Source organism: Photinus pyralis, unplaced genomic scaffold (assembly GCF_008802855.1).
Source record: "Photinus pyralis isolate 1611_PpyrPB1 unplaced genomic scaffold, Ppyr1.3 Ppyr1.4_LG7, whole genome shotgun sequence".
Lineage (NCBI taxonomy): Eukaryota > Metazoa > Arthropoda > Insecta > Coleoptera > Lampyridae > Photinus > Photinus pyralis.
Window position 1 is genome coordinate 34,841,417 of NW_022170738.1, and position 15,216 is coordinate 34,856,632.

Sequence of the window (15,216 nt, forward strand, 5' to 3'; positions counted from 1 at the left end):
ACGAGATCATTTATCTTAGTTTTGAAATTTTACGTGCCACCAATGGCGAATTTTCGAGTGGTTAATGTCTGTTTAGGTCATTCGCCGATTTACTTAATTGTTAAGTAAGTAGGCAGATTTTTAGGTTACTTAGAATCTCGATCTATTTCATACTGCAATTAAAAGTGGACAATGTAATTGCGATATCGAAAAGTAGGTTCTCGCTAATGGGACATTTACCGTCATTAAGTTCTAATAAAACCATGTGATTAAATCAATTCCACGTCGAGGTAGCTGTCAAAATTTTTGTGAATGCGATTTGGCGATTTCAAATTTGTCTAAGTTCAGGTAAAATGATGGTTTAAAATCGTTTCCAAGTGGGACATATTTAATTTTAGAATGCCAGGTGTGTGCATTTTATCGTTTGTAGCTTTTGTATAAACTGTACTTTGGTGTAAGTCAGGTTAAACTCAGGTACAGCCTCTACTACAAATTAAATTCCTTCGAATCGTTTCTCTCTATTGGTAAAACCGTCTAGAATGTTTTCCCGTGTACGAAGAATCTACTTATTGATTTGATGGCATCTTCCAGTTCAATTTTACATACACGTAATACGCTCTTTTAACATCAGACATTCGCACGGGCTTGAGAGAGGGGCATCTGACATCTTTTCGGTGAATAATAGGGTGTGGTGTTATTCATAATTTCATATGCGATGCCCATCAAAGATGACAAAATTAAAGATAACTTCTGTTTAAATCTTTGTCAATCATTATTAATATATCCAATAGGTGGTGCTTTAAAATAGGTGTTATCTGGACTAGAAGGGACTTATTTTTATACGGAGATTGTGTTGCCAACCAGTAAGATATGGATTTTATCAAAAGCGTAACAATAACACGGCGCGCATTTCTATTACTCACTTGGGCGATTGCAACAGAATGTTAACCAATTTTGGAATTGATTAACAACGGTTCTCGTTTTCGTAGTGGCAATCGTAACAATACCCGCACATGTCGAAAATGTGACCAAATTGCATACTTAAAAGTCACTACATAGGTAACTAAATCACCAGGTAAGCAAATCCTTTGATTTTGTGATCCACTGGAGCAGGTAGTCCAAAAGTCTTCGTAATTTCCGGTTATATCCTTCAGCTGTATCTTTCCAGGCTACCCTGTGAAGTTGCATACACTGCAAGGGTGCTGAATAATATCCTTAGGCTGTACCAGTTGCGAGAGGAGATAAAGTTTTGCACAACAAACAAATTTAGCGTGTAAATCAATCAGACATATTCGGAAACCCATGGAACACCCTTGCTCATACTCTGTTTTCCAGGGACATCAAGTAGACATCTGATATTTTGTTTGGAAATCCGCCGATATATCTATTCGGCTATTCTTACATGTAGGTGCACTTTAAACGACCCACAAATTTCCAAAGATTCACTAAACATTCTTATTCAATTTGTTTCGTTGCGTTTGTTGCCATTTCAGATTAAGTGGAAGATCTGAACTGCGCCTTATCTGAAATAAAGGCATTTCATTATTATTATTATCTCAAATTATAAAATCATTGATTCAAATCTTGTGAGGTACGTAACAAAACCTATTGTCTGTTCATGATCTCTCGTTACATGGCTAGTAAAAAAACTTCGTCACGAATTTCGTTGGGAAAACGGCAAAACGTATTGTGTTGATTCGGTGTTGATCGAGGTGGTGATAGTTGGGAGGAAGCTCTTAACTACTTTCTGTCATGATTGGAGAAAAGATATATTGTACAGGGTGAAAAACTTTTGCCTGTAGGAATATTGGGAAGCGGGTTTGATCTATCGCATACCTCATGATAACCTTGTAGTTAAAAAAATGGCTTAATTTGTTCCAAAGACACCTTGTTATTTTTTAAAATATGCATGGAGAAAACACAAGGGATAAAAGTTATTTATAGTACAATTTCGCATTAGATTGCTTTGTATCGCATTTTTGCAAATTTATTTGGAAAAAGGTAGCTCTTAATATCATGTTGGCCGGCTGGCGGCAAATGCGAGCCCATAGAAGAACGCTTGTAGAAAGACGAGGAGTGCACATGTACCTACCGAAGTCGTGTAATTAATAACTTTAAGGACGGGGCTACGTGATGTGGGGTCGGCGACATCTGGGCGCCATCCCTGAGCGTGTTATACTAACGTGGTGATTTTTCTACAGTTTTGGTCCGATTTTCAAATTGGTGTCGTCGAAAAGATCTTATAAATGCGCAACTCCTGCGTTTTGTTTCCGTTTCCTATTACGGATGAAATTAATCGCCTTTTGCAAGGCGCGAATCTTCGGGGAGTAGTCGACTGTGGGCACACAAAAGTTTCTTAGAGCTTCTTCTAGCCCCCCGACAAGATCTTATTGATGGTGGAATCAAAACTTTAAACATGAATTGCGGGTGAAGGGGACGTTGGAAGCGAGTATCGACAAAGGGAATGTCGTTGCCACCATGATCTTACTAATGGTGGAGTCAAAACTTCAAACGCGAATTGCGGGTTAGAACGGGATGGGTCCCCGAATGTCGCGGTATCAGCAGTCGATGTGTTAACTATACAGAGTGTAACAATTATATCAAACAATTTAACAAAACTACTACTACGTGAGTATTTCCAGAAACCCACTTGCATAGGTAGACGGACAAACTACAATTAAAGTCGATACGTTTATAGTCTGAGCGTGCATAAAGAGATTTTGACATGTTGTAGTTAAAAATATTTTGGCCAGCAACAAATTCATATAGATCAATTCTTGGGCACCAAGCAATCGAGTTTGGTTTTTTCTCAACAAAATTGATGCATGAATAACGATTTTGGAAAGTTTTCGTAAAAAATATGTTGGTCCAAAAATACACTTTTTGGTCATCGCGCAAATCGAGTAGTCTTTTTCCCAAGAAGATTGGTGCATAAATAAGGATTTAGACGGATTTTGGGCAATAAAGTGATTTATGCTAAAGTTACCTAATTTCTGATAGTTCCACATCTGGAACCCATAAGATTTCGTGTAGCGAAAACCCGAGGTAGATGCGAGGTCTTTTTCCCAAGAAAATCGGTACAGAAATAACGATTTTGACATTGTGTGGTCAAAAATATGTTGTTAACCAAAAATACACATGGGTCACTTCTTGGACATTGAAGAATAGAGTTTAGTCTTTTCTTCAACAAAATTGATGCATAAATAACGATTTTGGGCAACATGGTGATGAATACCAAAGTTAATTTTTGATAGTTGCACATCGAGAACGCATAAACTTTCACATAGCAACAATCTCAAGTCCAGGGACTTCCCTTTCATGGGTTGCGCTAAAAACGAGGCTAAAAATCCAGCTAAAAATATGGGTAAGCTGAATGCATTTTTTGTAAATAATCCCAATGTCTAACTTGTTTCACGTGGATCTCAAAATTTACGTGTCTTCTAATTTATTTCCCAAGAACAATCAGATAGAATGATGTAACTTGCGACTTTGCCTAGGTTTTTGGGTTTTTAGTGAGGTTTTTTGTGAACATATTTCTAAACTTCCTATTCTAAAATTGCGCTTTCTTAAATGGGGGTGCGAAAAAATTCGTACGTTTTTCCAATTTTTCCTCGGACCTGAAATAAAGTGGCCAGAATTGGTCGAGGAATGGTGGACACACTATTTATGTCAACGAAGCTGTTTAATTGTTTACACGACTGTTATTTGCATTTTGCCATCGAAATATTCGCTCGCCTCGTCAGAAAGCGACTGTCGGTCGTCAGTAGGGACTTTTGGAAAATCTGCCAAATCGGGTGATTTCATTCTTGTGTGTTAAAAAATATATAAGAAACGCAAAAAATGACGAAACATTTATTTGGCGTACTTACATAATGTTTGCAGCTTTGCACCATCTACATAGGTACCAGACATCGGGGCGCCAGCAGCCGCCATCGAGGCGCCATAAAAAATTAGTCACCAGCGAAAGCGGATGCGACGAGAAATGCGATATGCCGACTTCGCAGGAATTTGGCAATTCTCGAGAATTCCCGTGATTATGTTTTCTCTAATTTAGTTTGTTGTCAACTGTTATATTTAGATATATCACAGACTCGGAAAATTAGAGATGTTTTTGGAAGAGATGCCTGACCTTGTTTCTATTTGTGAAAAAGACAAATCTCCAGTTTTTCCCAGGTTTATCGAAAAGCGGTGTTCTTCACGCCATTTTTATGTTATACATACCCCAAGCACAGTAGCCATTACCGTTAAGACGACAAGGTTGACTATTGACAAGTGGCGACAGCCCTCCACTGTGAGGGTATCCTCTCACTAGTGTGCGTTTTAATCGAGGTTTTAACGTTTCTTTGTGAACGTTGATATGTACTGCTCTAAATAATCCACTTTCTAAGGAGTTTCGTTCTCTTGTCGAAATCATCTATATCTGCGAATGTTCCCATCACTAGACCTCCCTGGAAAGAAGCATTCTGATTAAGGAGTATCGAGGTTATCAAGACTGTTCCTTGTCTTTTAAGAAACTTAAGAAGAAAAGGCATCAAACTAGGACTATTCGATTTAGGTGTAGTCAGTATTTATTGCTTCCAGCGCCATAATTTTTGGAAAGGGACCATCGAACATAACACCAGAAGCCTCTGGGTTAGAGTATGCTCTTTAAAAAGCCTTGAAGCCGACTTCTCTAAACGTCTTGCTTAACTCTACTCTAAAAGAAGAATTTGGTGGTTTTGAGGGGGAACGTAGCACCGGGGGTTCTAATCCCAGTTCTGGAGCGTATAGTTTTGTATGGTTGTCCGCCCATTCGTCTGTGTTCGCTATAACTCTTGGTTGAGATCTCCAGATACTTTTTATAACTTTTAATTTTTGTCTGTCCGTGTGCGCTAAAACTGTTTTAGTGGCCGATCGTGTTGAAATTTGGTGTACGGGTACTTTGGATATTAAGGTAGGCCGCTATTGAGGAAGCGGGAACAGGAAAAACTGTTCTCGGTTAAAATCGTTATTCGTGCACCAAGATCGTTGGGAAAAAAACTAAGAGCATTATCTCCCAAGACATGAATTTGATATGGATCGAAGTTGTAAGGTTAAAATAAATGGTCGTTAAAAATTGTGATAGTATTGAGGATCTTTCCGTTATATTCAGTTTATTTATCGGGAAAAGTTACACGTATTGTAACGTAAATTTAATCACCGGATTTATTTATTTACCACTAGTAGTTCCGGCGATCTTCGTACCACCTTTGGGAAATCCCGTTGTTTCCCGTACCCCGTTCTTGTTTTTCGCCGTTCCGTGGGAATTCGGGTAGTTCTTTCGGAGTACACCTTCACGCCTTCGAAGAAACCTACGTTCTAAATGTTAGTCCCTTTCCCACTGTAAAACATAAAATCCTGTTTTTTTTGTTCCCGTTTCCGTGAGATTTCCGAAAGTATTGGTTACTAACTTTTGCGGCTATACACGTCCAACCATTCTTCATAGTTTCATCGCAATCGGATGAACGGTTTAGATACGCATAAGAGACAAACAGACAGACAATTATTCATTTTTATTAATGTACTTAATAGCAGACCCGACGAATTGCAATGTCCACATTTTAAAATATCTGAATGTATTGTGCGTTAACTTATGCCTAAGTGCTTAATTTTGCTGTATATTGGTACCGGCACGTGAGAAGACCACAGCGGGCTATGCGCAGATGACTGATTTAGAGTCTTTTTAGAGGATCTGGCTCCGTGGCGCACTAATAGATGCAATTAATAAAGTATATATAGTGGGGATGCGTGATCTTTCGCCTTCTTACGTGCCGGGTACACTAGTTACTTGTATAAACACTGCACATTTTAAATCCTTTGAGGACATCTTGAAACTTTGTTGCAAAATTGCAATTTAATTCTTTTGAAGTATTGCGTATTTTTAATCGGCAAGCGTTTATTGGTCTTTATTACACAATACACGATTTACTGTTGATTGAAATCGCGAATGAATAACCCTCGGTATAACCTATCACTTTTTAATTTGATAGTTTAAATGTGACGGTTGGTAAGATTGAAAACAGTTGATTTGACGGTTGCTGTCATTAGTTCTCTTATTTACTTTCAGAATAATTTTCTTTATTTTTTGTGTGTTGTTTTTCGATATTTTATTAGTTATTCTCCGATTCGGGTCGGAGATGAATTCACGAATCCTACAAATCAAACATCATAAAGATCGGTCCAGTCGCTCTCTAGTTATAAGTTGTGTAACATACACGACTTTGTTTCATATAGTATTAAGATTAATTAACAATAAATGTATGACTTCGTTTCTCGCTTCGTTTATAACACTTTTGAAATTAATTGATTTATAACGGTAAAAATATTATTTACCACTCGCATATACACAATTTATACCAGCGCGAAACAATTTATTATTTCGGCATTGAAATTGGAACTGTTCGAAACGCAATTCGATTTGCTTATATAGTTCTCGAATGTTGTCGAACATTGTAGAATAAAACACGTCATATTTCCCAGAAAGATGGCCTCACATATCATATGTCTTCTTTCTTTATCGCCAATTAGGTACTAATCCTTCATGGCGCCCCGAATCCCGATGTCTATCGGGATTTCTCGAATATTCGCTACAGTGTGATTTGGATGCAAGAAATAAAATTGAGGTTACGCTGTGCTGCGAGTCGAATTCCTTTATCCTGCAGCAGATAATGGAAACTGATAGGTAGTTGAGGTGCAATTTTTTTTTGTACACAGATAGATGCGAAGGCCGTTCTAATTTAGTGAATTGCACATTCTCTTCTCGATTTATATTATTTTTTGTCGATTTTTATTATTGTGATCTTTTTGCCCACGCCTACCTTCGCTGTGGTCGCGCACGTGGAGTGTTTAAACATATTTCTCAAACGTTATCATTGGGAACTGAAATAATGTACAGCAAACATAAACAAGTTAAAAAGTCATTACTTATACTTATGCAAACATAAATAGCGAGAGCGTATTTTTCCTATAATATTAATGCTAGGGTCGGGAAAAATACCACATTGCAAATGCAAATTTTGAAATTGGTGTTAGAGTTAGTTTTATTCCAAGTATCTATGTATCAAATGCTTTCGTAGATAAGAACGTTGACATTGCGTATACACAAAACAATATTTTGAAAACGTTGAAAACATATAGTTTCATTTAAACATCTTCATAAATAAAGAAGTTAGCTTTGCACATTCGCAAAACTAAAATACTATAAGTACACACGGGATCCTTTCACTAAGCCCTTTCAAATGAGACCCATATCGGCCGTATCATCCATCACTCAAATCGGTTCAGTCGTGTAGAGGTTAGTATCTGTGACGACGGACGGACGGACTGACTGACGAAAAAGTGCAGCTATTAGCGATTTTTCACTTTGAGGAAAATACGCTAAAAATCACAAAAAAAACCTCTAATGCGTTTTACGAACAAAGCTCCATCGAAAAAATTTTTAATTTTTGCAGTAGCGCGCATGCGCATATCCAATATTAAATTAAATAAAATGTGTTTGCGCAGCCGGCAGCCACTAAAATTTTGCGACTTATTTCCTCCACTTTACGGCTTGGAAGTTCAAACATATGCAGTTTGTCATACTTATAATAACAGGTACAAAAATCACTATCATCCAACAAAACTAAGATTGTTCTGGTTAAAAATGGCAGCCCGTTAATCTTCTGGTTTTTGCTACCCTATTCGGCTTATCCATGAATCCACTCCAGAAAGTGCCATTACCGAATCACGGGATAGGGTGTCGAATTTCAAAACGGAATCAAAAGCTTTGTTTGAATTTTCACCAGTTTTAGGTATGCAAAATAGATTCAAGATAAGAATTGAAGGCCGCTAATCCCCTATTATTATATCAAATGGCTGAACCTGAACGACGCATAATTTAAAAAAGTCGCATTTCAAATTGCTACTCGAAAATTTCATAGTATGTTGTTTGGCATAAAATTACACAAACAGTAAAATTAAACGTGTGATAACAATAAAATGAAATAATTGGTTAAACATTTCCATTACAGGTTCGGATGGGGCGCCACAGAACTTGGAGGGATGACAGATAACCGGTGTTTCTCTGGAGGGGGTAAGTAAATTTGATTTATTATCCTGCAAACTGGCCAAATTTTGCCCTTTAAAGTTTAAACCACTAACATTATTTGATTGTATTTTGTTGTCGGTGGAAGGGAGATTAAATAATGTTGATATTATGTGTCATTCAGTTGACCCCTGAAATGACGTTTGAAGAAATCTAGATGGCGTCAGCTGGTCTGTTTTGAGTGTTCCTCAGTTTTGACGGGCAACTAAAAATTTCCACTAAATCACACGGTGAGGCATAAAAAATGCTAATAAAGTTTCGACACGTCCTTCGCTTCTGCAATATCGCCATATTTGTCCGGATTTAAATAATAATAGTCACTCGACGGCGAAATCTAGCGGCGCACTTTTAAACATTATTTACTTTTCACGGCTCACCGAGATTTATATCTCGGCAGATTTAAAAATAAAAGTCGCGAGTTGGAAGTATGACTAATTCGCGTTTTTCTAATTGGCGACAATTAATCAATTAATGTCGCGGGCTCTCGTTAGTATGTAAATATTTAAACGTGTTCAGATCGTCGATTGAGAGAGCTCGCCGCAAACGTATCCGAGGAATTCCGCCATTATTGGTGGGAAACGGACGCAACAAGTGTTTGCGATCGATGCTCTTTGGTAGTAGTAGTCGAGCTCGAGTCAAGCCCTCCACTTCCATTCCACTCTGTTAGTAACCTGTTCGTTGACGAGCTTCTTGTTTTGCGCTCGTGCTCCGCTTATGGCGTTTTTACACATCAGACCCCACGATACCACTTGTAAATGTAGTGGTTGGTCTTCGGTCAATGGTCATACTAAACGACTCGGTCATGGTCTTTTAATTTCTTCTTTATCTTTTCGCATTTTTACGTTCGATGTCCCATTACGTCGACTGAATTTTTTTCGGTAATTAGCCGGTATAAATGAGCGAATACAATTTGTGTTATGTATGTTCCTAATTTGCATTTAAAAGTGCTTGCATATGTAATTATATCTCAAGGTTGAATAAATGACGCTAAGATTTACGTTTTTATAACTGCAGTAGGAGTAAAATGTCGGCTTTAATTCTATTTTTTCTTTCGCTACCTACTAGATGTCGCGATTGTAAATCCATGCGCCCCAAATTTACCCGTATAATTACGCCGCTGACGTAAACTTTTTAAAACTACGCTGCTGAACAGTCAGTGCCGTATGGAGCGTATGGATGTGAATCATACTTCGGAGGACGGAGACTGCTATTCGTGGAACTGTGTCATTGTCCGACCACCATTTTTATTAGAAATGGGTTCATCTATCCATAATATCTTGGAAATATCTTAATTAATTAGTATTTAGTTGACGCGCGCCATTTTTTTTTATTATTAAAAGGAACATGTTGTTTTCACAGGTAACTATAATTTTTTCTCAACGGCCATGTACAGAAATACAAATGGAACGTTGTCGGTTTTTTGGATGTGCTCGTTGCGATTTTGGAAGCATCTCGCTTCCGAACAAATTCCACAATATTTTGAAATTCTAAACTGTTTATACAGATTTCCTGTCCCGTCATGAATCAGATCCTTGTCCCCAATCCTTCCACCCAAAATAAAATGTGAAGGGGCGGCAAATCGACCTATACACTTCTTCACCTACCACCACAGTGCAAGTTTTCAAGTTTCACTTATGTGTGTCGGGGGGTTCTTCCCCGGAAATGTTACAAAATTAAGTTGCAGGTGAAAGAATTTCTCTTCTTAAAAAAAAAATTTCAATCTCTTGAGGGGGCAGCGGCTCGCCCCTTGCTGTAAATAAAATAAATAATATAATATAAATAGTACAGATAACGGAGAAATTTAAATGTGGTACATGAAAATTTAGGAAATTTACGCTCTTTTCAATATATAGGGTGGTCTGTATGAAAAAATGTAGTTCAGGGTCGAATAAAAATCGAACGCCCTGTATAAAAACTATATCGGGATGGATTCCTGCGGTCAGTATATTCTCTAAATATAAGTAGGTAATTAACTGCACCAGGACATGAGACATTCCTGATAGTAATGTTCCCAAAAGGATTATTTGCATTAGGAAAGCGTTCTCATATCTTCTTATCCCAGCACCTCTTTTAAAATTTTTTTATTTTAGCAGAGGAGAAAATACCCATACTGTTTGGATTAGGAAAGTAGAATTGATTTTCACTTACCTTCTTTTATCTCGTTTTCTGCTGATGTCAACCACATACTCTCCTAATATGTAGTATTTATTTTCCCAAAAGAAATTATTTGTATTTAATTGTTTGATCATATTATACATTCTTGATTTCAAGACCTTTATATATTTATTTGTATTAGGAGAGAAGAAATGATTTTGAGATACCTGCTTTTATCTCCCACCCCTTATACCAGCACCGTTTCTAAGAATAATTATGGGAGAGGAGAAATTACTTCTCAAATATCTTTTGTTGCGCATTTTTTAAAAATTAAAACCATAACCTAAATTCAAGGAAAGACGTTTTTCTGAAAAATGAGTCGTTTTCCTTATTATGTCTTCTATCGTTCGCGTATCTTTCGAAAGTGATTTTCATAACTACCCGAAAATCTTTCTCTGGCTTACAATAAACATGAAAACTACCAAAGTAAGCGTTTTTAGCTTCCTAGCATGTGCTACGTACGTTTGTTGGCAATTTTCTGAGAAAACGGCTCGACGGATTTTGTTGAAATTTTGTATATATGTTTTAGGCATACCGAACAGAAAAATAACTGGCCGGATTTTTGAAAAAAAATTTTGGAGCGCCGTAACGGCATCGAACTTTTTTTTTCAAATAACAACCTAAAATTTTTATTCTATTATTTGGAAGACCTTATTTTTCTGTGTACAACCTACAAAAAATTGGGCCGGGTTATATTATCAAAAAACGGAGAAAAAAATTGTCAAAGTCAAAAAATTGTGTTGCATATGTGCAAAACGCAACGATCTTGTTTCTGAAGCAATTTAAACGAAATTTCTATGGTAAGTCCCTTTAATAAAAGCAAACAAAATTCATGCGCAAAAATCGTGTTGCGCATGCGCAGAAATGCAATTTTCTTATTTATGGAACAATTAAAACGAAATTTGGATGGTAGGTCCTCCTAATAAAAGAAAACAAAATGCATGCGCAAAAAATCGAGTTGCGCATGTGCAACATCCAACTTTCTTATTTATGGAGCAATTTTAACGAAAATTGGATGGTAGGTCCCTCTAATAAAAGCAAAAAAGTTGAAAAATTCATAGATAGAAGAATGGACTTTGTGTCGTTAGTTAAGTTTGTGGATACATGTTGCTGTAGCCCCACGTGGGGTGCCAGATAAATAATGCTGTGTGCACTACACCACCCACCAAACACCTGCCCAACAAGTTCAAATCAAATTTGAAACTTACAACTTTGCTGATAATTTGAAAGACTCGGTTGTGTTAATCGACTTACGTAAATTCCGAGGTAAATTCCAAAGAATTAATTAGTAAAAATGTTGATTAACGCCGTAAATAAATTTTGGACAGGAAAATAAAAATCTGAAAATGAGACTCGTATCTGGGTCGTACCATGGATTCAAATAAACACACAATTAATTGATTAACAATGACAATAAAAAAAATTCCGAAACACATTCGCAGAAAATCATCAAGGAAAGTCTAAAATAAAGAGGGACGCAATCTCGTTCTTACATTTACTCTACACGCAGGTGTTAGCTCAATTATTAAGTAAAAGCTTTTTTTTTAATAATCCACAATCTGGTCAAAACAACGGTTGCGATAATCAGGAGTGTAGCACAAAATTACTTTTTGACAACTTCAAGAAACTGTATTTCTTTTCTATTATACTGAACTCAATCACTCGACAGCCACCTTAGGTTAACAAGCCCCATCTCTTCTTTTTCCTGTTTAAAAGAACACCATTTCCAGATTTCCACTAAACCACCATACTCCTACTTCCGCCGATTGTAACTGCAACATAATGTAACGTGATTTATAAATTCGGGTTCGATTTATATCAATATTTATTAAACAAAACTAAAACACTATAAAAACTGTACAATTTGTATCGACTATTTATATCACACACTTCGCAATTTATATGTCCGCGCTCTTATGTTTCATCCGTACTCGATCTCGTTCGGTAGTAGACTGCCGCGATGTTCGGTCCGCAACCATTTATACACGCAAGCAATGTAAGTCCAGAACATTCGCGTAATTACCAGATACGTTGCAAACATTCCCACTATCGCGCGCCTAGAAAATTCCAGAGCGCCAAAGGCGACGTCATGTCTGGAGCGTTTCCGTTACAATAAGAAAATTACGCGCAAAAGAACCTGCACTCATTGTTATCAGCGCCAAACACACGTTCGTCTTTAAATCAATTATCTTTCTCGATAACAACGTCCTTATCGCATCCGAGAAGATAGCACTTAAATGATTTCGAACAGAAGTTTTAAACAACACAATTTATAATGGAAAAATAGACACTAAACTAACAAATTCCAAGGAAATTAACCAACTCTGTGCTTATTCGTAATTAAGTCCTCCAGGTTTAAATTACAAAATTCGCATATACAGGGCAACCCATTATTATCTTCGAGATTAAGTATTTCAATCTAAATAATAAATTGGAGTTCACAAACGAAACATCTTGGACCTTCCCCCCAGCCGTCAAATTTGTCGATGGAAGCACGTCATATCTCACTTCGGCCCTCTGATCGAAATCTTCGGCAAACCATTGCTGACCGTCGATCTATGCATCTCATTGTCGTTTCTGCTAACAGAAATAATTAAAATAATGTGATAAAAAAAAGAAAACAAGTTGTAAATCAGCATATGCATGATGAAGGCGCATTTTCGGTAATAGCGATCAGTATTTTATTAGCGAAGGTTAAAATTATCTATCTCATGAGTAACCTAACTCAAAATAGACTAGAGCCTGCACATCTGCACTATAGCAGAAAGCTTTTAGTGAAAATTTGAAATCTCTAGCTATTGTAATTGCTGAGATCTCAGTCGGACAGCCAGCCAGCCAGCCATAACGAATATAATAGCGTATTTTTTTTTCAAAAATGCGCTAAAAATTCGTACAACTAGCAACTGTTTCTGCAGAGGGCTCTTAAGACAAGTGCAAAACTCAAAAGAGCGATCTCATTGTCGGCCAACTACGTGGGACGTAGATCTGATGATCATGCCGTCAATAAATTGAACATGAAGTGGCAAGATTTGCAAGTAATACTATCTACCAATTAATTCAAACTGTAATATGCGAAACGCCCGAAATAATTAATATTATAAATTAGAAACTATTCGATTAAACTGGTTACACAATAATGGTAGGTGTGCTTATAATATTCGGTTTCGTATGGAGTTCGCCAAGCGTAGAAAGTACATTCTAAAAATAGTACTAACGTTCTAAAAAATGTACGTTTTAATACACGCTATTTGCAGTTTAAGAACCGCGATCTTTATTCCTCCGCGAGCGTATTTTTGTATACGGAATAAGGAGGGGATGATACTCGACGATTGCATACGCAATTAAATTTAGCGTCAGTTTGTAAAAAATAGCCTAGCAATTTAACATATTTACGTGTCGAGCCAAAGACAAGCGAACCTAAATTGTTATCTAAAAATAGGCGGGAGTATTCGTATTTATAGTTCAGTGCCTCATTTCAGACAAGTAGGCACTTATCCTGCAAGGGGTAGATTAGCCGGGATGTGTGAATTGGCATTTGTGGTTTGCGACGTTGTCATGTCACCGCTTCAATCAATGCTCATTGGACTTATTTAGTCGTCACACTCATGACCGAAGCTACGTTATTTGTTTTTGACGAGCGGCACATTCAACCTTATCATAATACTTTACTTACCAGTTCTATTTTCTTTATATTGATTGTAGAAAGTTAATTGTAGAGTGTACACATCTTTTGCCTATTACACGTAAGCTATTTCTTTTGTTTTATCGTTGCTATCCTCCATATTTAATTACATATTATAAAAGCGGTATTATACGTACTTCATTTAATTAACCGCGATAATAAACGACGTTAAATTGGTAGCCATTATCGTCTACTTACGTTTCATCTGAAATAAAAAGCCCAACCATATGGAAACCTTGGCGCTTCTCCGTGTTTATGGCATACGTAAAAAAAATGAACAGTTCCCAAAATTTGAAGACCTGCAATTTTTGGTTGGACGGTTTTAATTTACAACACCAATTTGTATTTACGAAGGTTTCCCGTCTTTGATTGTTGGGCCGATGATTGATTTTTGTATGCGCACGTTATGACCTCGTTTAAGAATTCCTTAAAGTTTAGATCATTGCAGTACTGATTGTAATTACTGTAGGCAGACGCATTTGCATCTCTTAAACAGTTTGATTAAATCCCATCCTATCCAGAATTGTTTGAGAGAAGAAATTTCTTTACGTAAACAAGACGCCAAAACGACTTTTTCGGAAATAACACCACAGAATGTACCACATCCTTCACCTTCGTTTTTTCCTGGGGTTTTCACTTGGTTTCGGGTGTTCGAATCAAGTTCAACGTGTCGATCATGTTTGCAACCGATTGTTGATGTATGTTGAGAATCGGAATAAGAAATTCAACCCAGCCGACATTTCCGGTTTCGATTCTGTTTTCCAGAAATTCAATTTATACTTTTTTCACATCGACGTATACATTTCGTCTAGGCCTGCTATTTTCCTTTGTGAGCAGTGGCGGATTTAAATTTTTTGCAACCCTAGGCACACCGAAAGATATGCGTCCCAAAATAATCTTTAAATTGCAATACATTTTAAATAAAATTCAAATTATAAGATGAAATTTTTAAAACTAATATGAAAAGAAACTATCTACCAATTCTAATTTATTTCATAATTTTAATTAAACATTTTAGTCATTTGTAACTTGTTAACGGACTTATTTTAAAACTTAAAATGTTACCTAAAATAAATGTAATGTAAAAAAATGCCGCCTCCTAAAGCTGCCGCCCCTAGGCATGTGCCTAGTGTGCCTATATGTAAATCCGCCACTGTTTGTGAGTACTCTTTTCAGGCACTCCACGCTCTGTTTTGATCCATACATATAACCTCAACTTTATGTAATTTATCTCCAAATTTATATGCCAAGCATTCGTATTCAATAATAAGCGGTGCCGAATGTCTCAATAATATGAATT